The sequence below is a fragment of the Triticum aestivum genome, chromosome 1B (genome assembly GCF_018294505.1).
Source record: "Triticum aestivum cultivar Chinese Spring chromosome 1B, IWGSC CS RefSeq v2.1, whole genome shotgun sequence".
Classification (NCBI taxonomy): Eukaryota; Viridiplantae; Streptophyta; class Magnoliopsida; order Poales; family Poaceae; genus Triticum; species Triticum aestivum.
Genome location: NC_057795.1, coordinates 240219018 through 240228974, shown reverse-complemented (window position 1 = coordinate 240228974; position 9957 = coordinate 240219018).

Genomic DNA, 9957 nt, shown 5'->3' with positions numbered 1-9957 from the left:
ATGAAGAAGATGGCAGAGGAGACACGCAAGGAGATGGAGGTCGTGGAGGCGATGAAGAAGCAGTTATGACTCCGCGGCGAATTAGATCATTTGGGGTGATAATCTTCCTTCTTCTTTTGCTGTTGTGTTTCATCTTTTGCTTCGGGTGTTTCGCCGCATGTGTCACGTTCTCTGCGAGGCATGAATAGAACAATGGTTTTTGTTTTTTGAGGGAATGAATAGAACAATGCTAACAATGAGATGACTAGCAAATTAGATCATTTTTATTGCCATATGGCACTGGGCTGTCATGTTTCGTGCTCCTCCATCGGAGTACTACTCCAGTGGAAAACTTGAGTATACCGTACGGTTCTTTGCTCCTCCTCGATCAGGTCATCGGTGCATTTATACGAGCAGCCAAATCACAAGGCCCCGCCTTCCAGCAGTAATGAGCTGTCAAATCACAAAGGCCTCGCCTCTCGTGAAACCGACCAAGCTAGACTGCCCCGCCCTCTAGCCTTTTAAAAATGTATACTTTTGTACAACAGTAGTATCGATGGATTGCGCCATGGAGCAAAACTTGAAATTAAAAAAAAGGTGGTACATATAGAGAGCGCTCGTCGCCAAATTATGCATATAGTACTTTTAAAAAGGCTAGTCACAATAATGGTGTCCAGCACAACCCACCCCTCAAATAAAACTAAGCACCCTAGAATTCTTTGACAAAACTAAGCATCCTGAAATTCTTTGACAACTAAACTGCTGGCTATATGATGTTGGCCATATATATTGTACGTATATAATGTGAATAAATGAGTGGTAGTACTATCCCAACTAAAATATGAAATGTAAGAAATACTAGTATGTACTTACTGAAGAGTTAAAGTAACAAGAAGAAACATAACATAGTTCTGCTGGGGGCTCAGCACAACACACCCCTCAAATTAAATTAAGCACACCTGAAATTAAACTTTGCAACTATTCCGGTAGACACTGCATTAGAACCACCATGAGCAACGACACTGCCACCTTACTCGGAGTCCTTGTCCACGTCCTCGACTTCGTCCTTGTCCCTCTTCCTCTTGGCCGATACTTCTTTGCTTGAACCGCCAACTTGGTTGTTGCTCTTCATCCAACCCTTGTAGATATTGAAACAAAGGTAGCCATCCATTGCAGCATACTAGATGTGGTCTATATCTAGTACATTCCGCTGCCATGCATGACGATGAAACGTGTATGGAGGTTTCTCCAGTTTACCGTACGAAGGATGAACCATGGCTGCTGCCAGGGTCAGCATTGAAGGCTGACGAGAGGACACCAGCCGATTCTTTTGGAGGCTGAAGGTGTTGCCTACAACGAGGCCTATCCGACACAGGACTTCTTTGTCGTTACCAAAGCAACATGTAGATTATGATGCGGGTAGAGGATAAGAATCATCGAGTGGAGCTAGAAAAGATGCAGGACACAATGGGAAACAATTTCCTACAACATTGAAATCGGTAACGCTGATTTGTTATCATCGGTGACACCGAGTTGTCGAGGTCACAGAGGATCCTGATCGGTGCACCCGAGTTAGACCATGTCGGTTTGACCGATGATCTATGCACAAGAGTTCCTTGTACCTCGGTTAGACCGATAGGTTTGGATTGGAGATACCGAGTTCAACAATGAGTAAAAATTATTTCATCTCAGCTCACTAGGCAAATAAGATCTCACTAAGATTTTCAAGGAATTAATTAAAGGATTTGCAATGAATTAGATGCAGGGAATTCAGAAAATAATAGAGAAAAGAAATGAAATCTAGATGATTTTTTTGAAAGGGGAACAAACAAGCAAGAGACAATGCAAGAACACAAAGAAACACTAGAGAACTTCATATAGAATTGGTCGGCGACAAAGTCACCTATGTTAGAGTATATTGACTTAGGATTCAAGTGAAGTCACTGGATCATAGGTCATACTAATCGTTTAAGCTCAAAATGGGGTTGCCATTTTTCGTTTAAGCACTTTGATGTATTCTCATCTTGTTGAGTTTCTTTGACCAATGACTTGGGGTAAAGTTTCTCTAAGATGGAATAACATACCTTGGTGGTGTTGTTGATCTTGATCATGTAGTTGAACTTGTGTAGGATGCTCAAGGTTGATGTTGTTCATCAATAGTTGGGAGCACCGCTTGTAGTTTGAGTACATCTACCTACATGGGTTAGTTTTGCAAGGAAGAGCACTTGTGTATCCAAAATGACAAACATGTAACTTGATATATTGAAGGGATTCATCCTTCCTTGTCTCCAGCCACCATATTGTAGAGACTTGGTGATGTAGAGATTGCTTAGGATGTGAGTGAGTTGCAATGTCATAGATTTGGGCTTATCCAAGTACCTACAAGGGTTAGATAACATGCAACGGTACAAGTATGGATCCAATGCACATGATCATCGTCTTAAGAGAAATATCAATGATTAGTCATAGAAAGGCTCATGCGTTGCATGCATCCAAATGGAGTTTCTACTCCATGTTTGAGGCATCAATGATGCTCAATTCACCTCTCAAATGGCTAAATACTTCCGCATCAAGAGGTTTGGTGAATATATCCGCCAATTGCTTATCGGTACAAACATGCTTAAGATTGATGTCACCTTTAGCAACATGATCTCAAATGAAATGATGACGAACTTCAATATGCTTAGTCCAAGAACCTTGCACATGATTGTGAGCAATATTAATAGCACTTCCATTGTCACAAAGCAATGGAACATGTTTCACATGTATCCCATAATCTTTATGAGTTTGGGTCATCCAAAGTAATTGAGCACAACATGAACCGGCGGCAATGTATTCTGCTTTGGCGGTTAATAAGGATAACGAGTTTTGTTTCTTGGAGGACCAAGACACAAGAGATCTACCTAGAAATTGACAAGTTCCCAAAGTGGACTTTCTACCAACCTTGTCACCGGCATAGTCCGAATCAGAGTAGCCAAAAAGATAAAAAGAAGACCTCTTAGGGTACCAAATGCCAAAGTTTGGTGTATGAATTAAGTATATCACTATCCTTTTCACAACCTTAAGATGACATTCTTTGGAGGCCGCTTGATATCGTGCACACATGCACACACTTAGCATAATATCATGACGGGAGGCACATAGATATAACAATGAACCAATCATAGAGCGGTAAACCTTTTGGTCAACTTGTTCACCATCCTTAGTCAAGTCAATATGTCCACTAGTAGGCATGTGTGTTCTCATACCTTTGCTTTCTTGCATGTTGAACTTCTTGAATAAGTCCTTGGCATACTTTGTTTGGGAAACAAACGTACCCTCCTTAGTTTGCTTGATTAGCAAACCAAGAAAGAACTTGAGTTCACTCATCATACATCTCAAACTTCTCCGACATTAGCTTTCCAAACTTTTCACTAAAATGAGGGTTAGTGAACCAAATATGATATCATCCACATAAATTTGGCACACAAATAATTCACCATCAACCCTTTTAGTAAAAAGTGTAGAATTAATTTTTTTCCCATCTCTAAGCCTTTTTCAATAAGAAACTTGGTCAAGCATTTATACCACGCTCTAGGAGCTTGTTTAAGACCATAAAGAGCTTTGTGAAGTTTGTAAACATGATCAGATTACTTAGGATTAACAAAGCCGGGAGGTTGTTTAACATAAACTTCCTCCTCAATTTCAGCATTTAGAAAGGCACTTTTAATGTCCATTTGATATAATGTGATATCATGGTGATTGACATAAGCAAGTAAGATGTTGTCACGCCCAATATGCGACCCTATCCTAAAGGAACTCGAAGGTCCCACTAAGGATAGAAGCGCATATTGGAGACGCTTTTGCGAGGTGGATACCATTACATCATACCATTACATAATAGTTGGGGATACATACAAGAGGCATACAATGCCACATGAATACAACATCATACAAGAGAGCAACATCCAACTACGGATGAACCACAAACAGAAACTCAAACATCATCCACCCTGCTAGCACAAGCTGCCGACCTGGAACCTATCCCCTGATCGAAGAAGAAGTAGAAGAAGAACTCCAAAACAAGTATACATCGCTCTCGCGTCATGATCATAGCATAACCTGTACCTGCAACTATTGTTGTAGTAATCTGTGAGCCACGAGGACTCAGCAATCCCATTACCATGGGTATCAAGACTAGCAAAGCTTAATGGGAATGGAAAGGATAAGTGGTGAGGTTGCAGCAGCGTCTAAGCGTATATGGTGGCTAACATACGCAAATAAGAGCGAGAAGAGAAGCAACGCAACGGTCGAGAAGCTAGAAGTGATCAAGAAGTGATCCTGAAACTACTTACGTTCATACATAACACAAACCGTGTTCACTTCCCGGACTCCGCCGAAAAGAGACCATCATGGCTACACACGCGGTTGATGCGTTTTAATTAAGTCAAGTGTCAAGTACTCTACAACCGGATATTAACAAATTCCCATCTGCCACATAACCGCGGGCACAGCTTTTGAAAGTTTAAACCCTGCAGGGGTGTCCCAACTTAGCCCATTATAAGCTCACGATCCGCGGAGACAATCCTCCATCGCGGGACATCCGATCAGACTCGGGGTCCCGGTGCACAAGACATTTCGTCAATGGTAAAACTAATCCAGCAAAGCCTCCCGGCGTGCCGACACCCTGATAGTAGCCGCGCGTATCTCGTCTTAGGCAACGTCCGGATAGGTCAGCCTACGAGTAAAACCAGATCCTCGAGTTGCCACGTGGTGGCCCCGCAGTCTGCCTGTTTGGGACCAACACCATCAGCGCTGGCCCCCCTGCTATGTAGAAAAATCCTCGGGTAGCGCTAACTCCCTATGCGTCAAATTTAATATCAACTTTAGTTATTATGATGGGCAAATGGTAAAACCAATGCTGGGCCTTGCTGGAAGAGTTTTATTCAAAGCGAACTATCAAGAGGGGCCCATAAACCCACACCATGTTAGTGACGCAAAATCAAGGAACATAACACCGGTATGACGGAAACTAGGGCGGCAAGACTGGAACAAAACACCAGGCATAAGGCCGAGCCTTCCACCCTTTACCAAGTTTATAGATGCATTAATTAAATAAGAGATATTGTGATATCCCAACATAATCATGTCCAACATGGAGCAATCTTCAAGTTCACTTGCAACTAACAACGCTATAAGAGGGGCTGAGCAAAAGCGGTAACATAGCCAAACAACAGTTCACTAGGAAGGGTGAAAAGGTTAGAAGCTGACATAGCAATTTGGGAGGCTTGATAAGCAAGTGATAGGTAGCGCAGCATAACGATAGAACGAAGCAACTAGCATAGCAATGATAGTACTGAGATCCAAGGTGACGGTCATGAAGAAGAACGAGTCCATGAAGAAGACGAAAAGACGAAGACGAGCCAAGCGTAATCGAACGAATCCTCACGATTGCAACGAAACAGGAACTAACAAGAAGAAGCACAACCGGAAAGAAGCAAACAACATGGTAAACACACAACACATAAACATGACATGATGCTCAACCAAGTATGATGCATGACAATGCTATATGATGCTACTCATGGCAAGATATGATGCAAACAATAACAACACGTCAAAGCAAGTTTAAGTGAGGCCGGAAACAACATATAACAATTCTGGTAAGTCCTCATATGCAAATTTTGAAATTGGTCCAGATCTGAACAAACATTAAGTTGAAGTTGTTAAACAGCAAGTTAAAGAGCACCATGATGATTACACGAAATTCTAGTCAAGTTACATATAAAGTTCATTTAATTTGGAGCTACGTCCTAGAAGATATGAGCAAAACAAGTCAAACATGGCATTGATGCAAAATGCATCCAAACATCAAGCAAACACCTCAAAACAAGGATGCAACATGATAATATGAAACTACATGCAATTCAAAGCAAGTTTCATATAGAGCATGCTCAAAACGGAGCAACAGAGCAACACATACACATGAAACAAGTTTAAAGGACAAGCTGTCCAAAACAGCAACTAGGCATCTTACAAGCATCAAAACAACATGCTATAGCACCTCACCATGAAGACAAATGGCATGGACGTGATGTACAGATGAAGCATAACAAAACATGAACACTGAGCTATTTATAGAAAACAATATAACATGCTCAAAAGGACATGGCAATATTGCGAATAATAACAGTTCACATACTTAGCAGAAAATCACTGAGCATGACAGAAATAACACCAGGTTGCAATGTTTAGAGCTATCAAACAACATGGTACAACAAGCTATCATGGCAAAATAGAGCATGTCATGCTAACATTAAAGACAAAGAACAAAACTCCCTTACTGAACTAATTCCAAATATCAACAGATAAGATGGTAGGAACCATGCAAACGTGGGAAGTGTTAGGACAGATTCAGACTGAAAATAACAACACATGGCAGGAACAACGATAAGTAGGCATGTTGGTGTGCTTGTACCACTCTCCACAGAGAATTTCATGGCATGTGAAGTCAAACAATAGTAAGATGACATAATTATGAAGCTGCACATGGCAAGATCAAGTTCATATGGTGCATGGATCACTAGCAAAACACATGGCAAAACTGAACTTAATGTTAACAGGCTGACACCAACATTATTTAGCAATTTGAGAGCAAGATTACAACAAGCTAAATAATGCTATAAAGGCAACTAAGGGCATGATGGGTTGAGCATGACATTTTTAACAAAACATCCTAAGTGAACATCTCCATATTATGCATAGAATGACTTGTAGCAGCAAGTTTACATAGCATCATGATATAACAGATTCAGCCTAACAAAACAGTAACAACAAGTAGCCCATTTCACAAGCTTGATGCACTCACCACAAGGCACACAAAAATACATGGATTGCACCATGGCAAAGATGTCATGAATATGCTCCTAAAGCATGTAGACATCAAGCACATAGGATGAACACAGAAAATGCAACAAAAATGACAAATCAGCAAGTTCTATTAAACTATAGCATCATATAGCACTATTGCAATGATTATAAGGTCATAAAGATGGATTCTAAAAAGCATGGAACAATGGAATGAAACGAATTTTGACAGAATGTTTTTCAATGGCTTGTGAAACGAGAACTGGGAGGTGCAACAGGCGCGTGCGAGTGTGTCTGGGCTCAGAACGGACAACGCAGAGAACCAGGGGAACCCGAATGAAGGCAAGTTTTGAAAAACATGCAGATGAAATACAGATGATGACATGGCAAAATGCAACACGCAAGCAAATGACATGGCACCAACGACGGATGACTGGAAGACACCTGGCGCATCGGATTCGGGGCGTTACAACTCTCCTCCACTAACAAGAGATCTCGTCCCGAGATCTTAGGAACGAGACGGGAGAGAAAGAGGAAGAGGTGAAACAAAACCACAAGAGAGAAGATGAACAAGATCAAGAGCATTTGGGTATAAAAGAGGAACGGCGAGTATGACGAGAATCAAAAGCTCACGGAATAAGATAGACTCTGAAACCACTCCGATTGGAAGAAGATAGAAAGGAATAAGAACGAAAGAATTTCGGCAGCACTCCAGCTGAAAATGGAAGGAATAGAACAAGAACTTCACAAGATGGATGCAAGAGGAAAAGATAATTGAGCTTCTCCAACAAGAATCTTGATCAACACTTGAAGAATGAATTAAATGAAGAAGAACCACCATGAAGAACTCCGGCGACAAAAGGATGATGAGATAGAATGAAGGATGAAAGAATAAGTTTAAGCCTTGCTATGATTTAGATGGAGGTTCCGACGAAATGGCCGAGGAAAATATAACTCCGGAAAAGAAAAGTTGAAAACACTTGGAACTAGAATTTATTCATCAAGAACAAACTCCGAAGGAAGGGATTACTCGCTTGGAGGAAATAAGAATAAGATTAATTGTATGCTTATCCTTCATCAAATTAAATTGATGACAAGCAATGGATTTTTGCATACTACTTATTCTTGTTGGAAAAGGATTTGATGTCTATATGGCGCAACCTTGATGAAGGTCTTCAACGAACCACCGGTAAGATTGGAAAGAATGAATGAATTGACATGAAAACAAAGAGAGTGGAATCTTGAACGAACTAGTGTAAGAATTGAAAAGAATGAAGAATGAGAATGAATCACTGGTGATAATTAGAAGAACGAATATGCTTGAGGGGATTTAGATGCAAAAGAACAAAGAGATAGCGAGCCAATTAAAGAATACTTGACAGATGCGTCAGGATAATTGGATAACAATAGCTAGAATGTGAGGACGAAGAATTCTTCTGGAATGATGGCCTCCGGTGAAACACAACAGCAAACAACTCCTGACATACTCCGGATGGGTAAGAAAGAATATTTTACAAATGGAATAATTTGAGAGGATAACATGAAGCTAGAACCACGAATTTACGAGAGAACGGACAAGATTTAGGAGAAACTCTTCTTCCGTCTTCAAATGACGACGGGAAACACGACAACATGCTACAACACCTCACCATGAATAGAAATGACATGGATATGATGTACAGATGAAGCATAACAAAACATGAACAATGAGCTATCTCCAGAAAACACCATAACATGCTCAAATGGACATGGCAAGATTGCAAATAATAACAGTTCATAGACTTAGCAGAAAATCACTGAGCTTGACTAAAATAACATCAGGTTGCAATGTTTAGAGCTATCAAACAACATGTTACAGCAAGCTATCATGGCAAAATAGAGCATTTCATGCTAATAATAAATACAAAGAACAAAACTCCCGTACTGAACTAATTCCAAAGATCAACAGAAAAGATGGTAGGATCCATGCAAACATGGCAAGTGATAGGACAGATTCAGACAGTGAAGATAACAGCACATGGCAGGACCACCGATAAGTAGGCATGTTGGTGAGCTTGTACCACTCTCCACAGAGCATTTCATGGCATGTGAAGTCAACCAACAGTAAGATGACAAAATTATGAAGCTACAAATGGCAAGAGCAAGTTCATAGGGTGCATGGGTCACTAGCAAAACACGACAAAACTGAACTTAATGTTAACAGGCTGATAGCAACATTATTTAGCAATTTGAGAGCAAGATTACAACAAGGAAATAATGCTATAAAGGCAACCAAGGGCATGGATATGTAGATCATGACATGTATAACAAAATATCCTTAGTGAACATCTCCAGATTATGCATAGAATGACTTGTAGCGGCAGGTTTACATAGCATCATGATATAACAGATTCAGACTAACAAAACAGTAACATCAAGTAGCCCACTTCACAAGCTTGATGCACTCACCACAAGGCACACAAAAATACATGGATTGCACCACTGTAACGATGTCATGAATATGCTCCTAAACATGTAGACATCAAGCACATAGGAAGCACACACAAAATGCAACAAAAATGACAAATCAGCAAATTCTGTTAAACTACAGCAGACAACATCATATATCACTTTTGCAATGATTAAATGAGCATCAAGATGGATTCGAACAAGCATGAAAAAATGGAATGAAATGAAGTAAAGAGCCTGGAGTTATGGCATGGCAAATATGCACACATGATGTAACGAGCCTGGAGTTATGGCATGGCAAAGATGCACACATGATGTTAAAATCCTGGGGACTTGGGTGTTTTTTACCTCCGTGAATGTCAACGCGGGACGGAGGCGTGCGGGACGAGGAGATCCGGGGTCGGGACGGTGTTTGGTTGGGATCCTGGTGGATCTCGTCCAGATCTGGCCAGATCCGAACTCTAGCGAGGAGGCGGCGACTCCGGCGAGGCGACGGGGAAGGGCGGCCGGAGGCACGGGGCGGCGTCGGTGAGGCAGATCCGGGCGGCGCTGGCCCAGATCTGGCCGGAGGCGAGGCTGGCGGCGCCAGCCGAGGAGCTGCGGGGCGGTGGCGGAGCAAGCTGGCGCGGGGCGGCGGCGAGGGTCGCTCGGGCGGCACGGTGAACGGCGACGGGCGGCGACCAG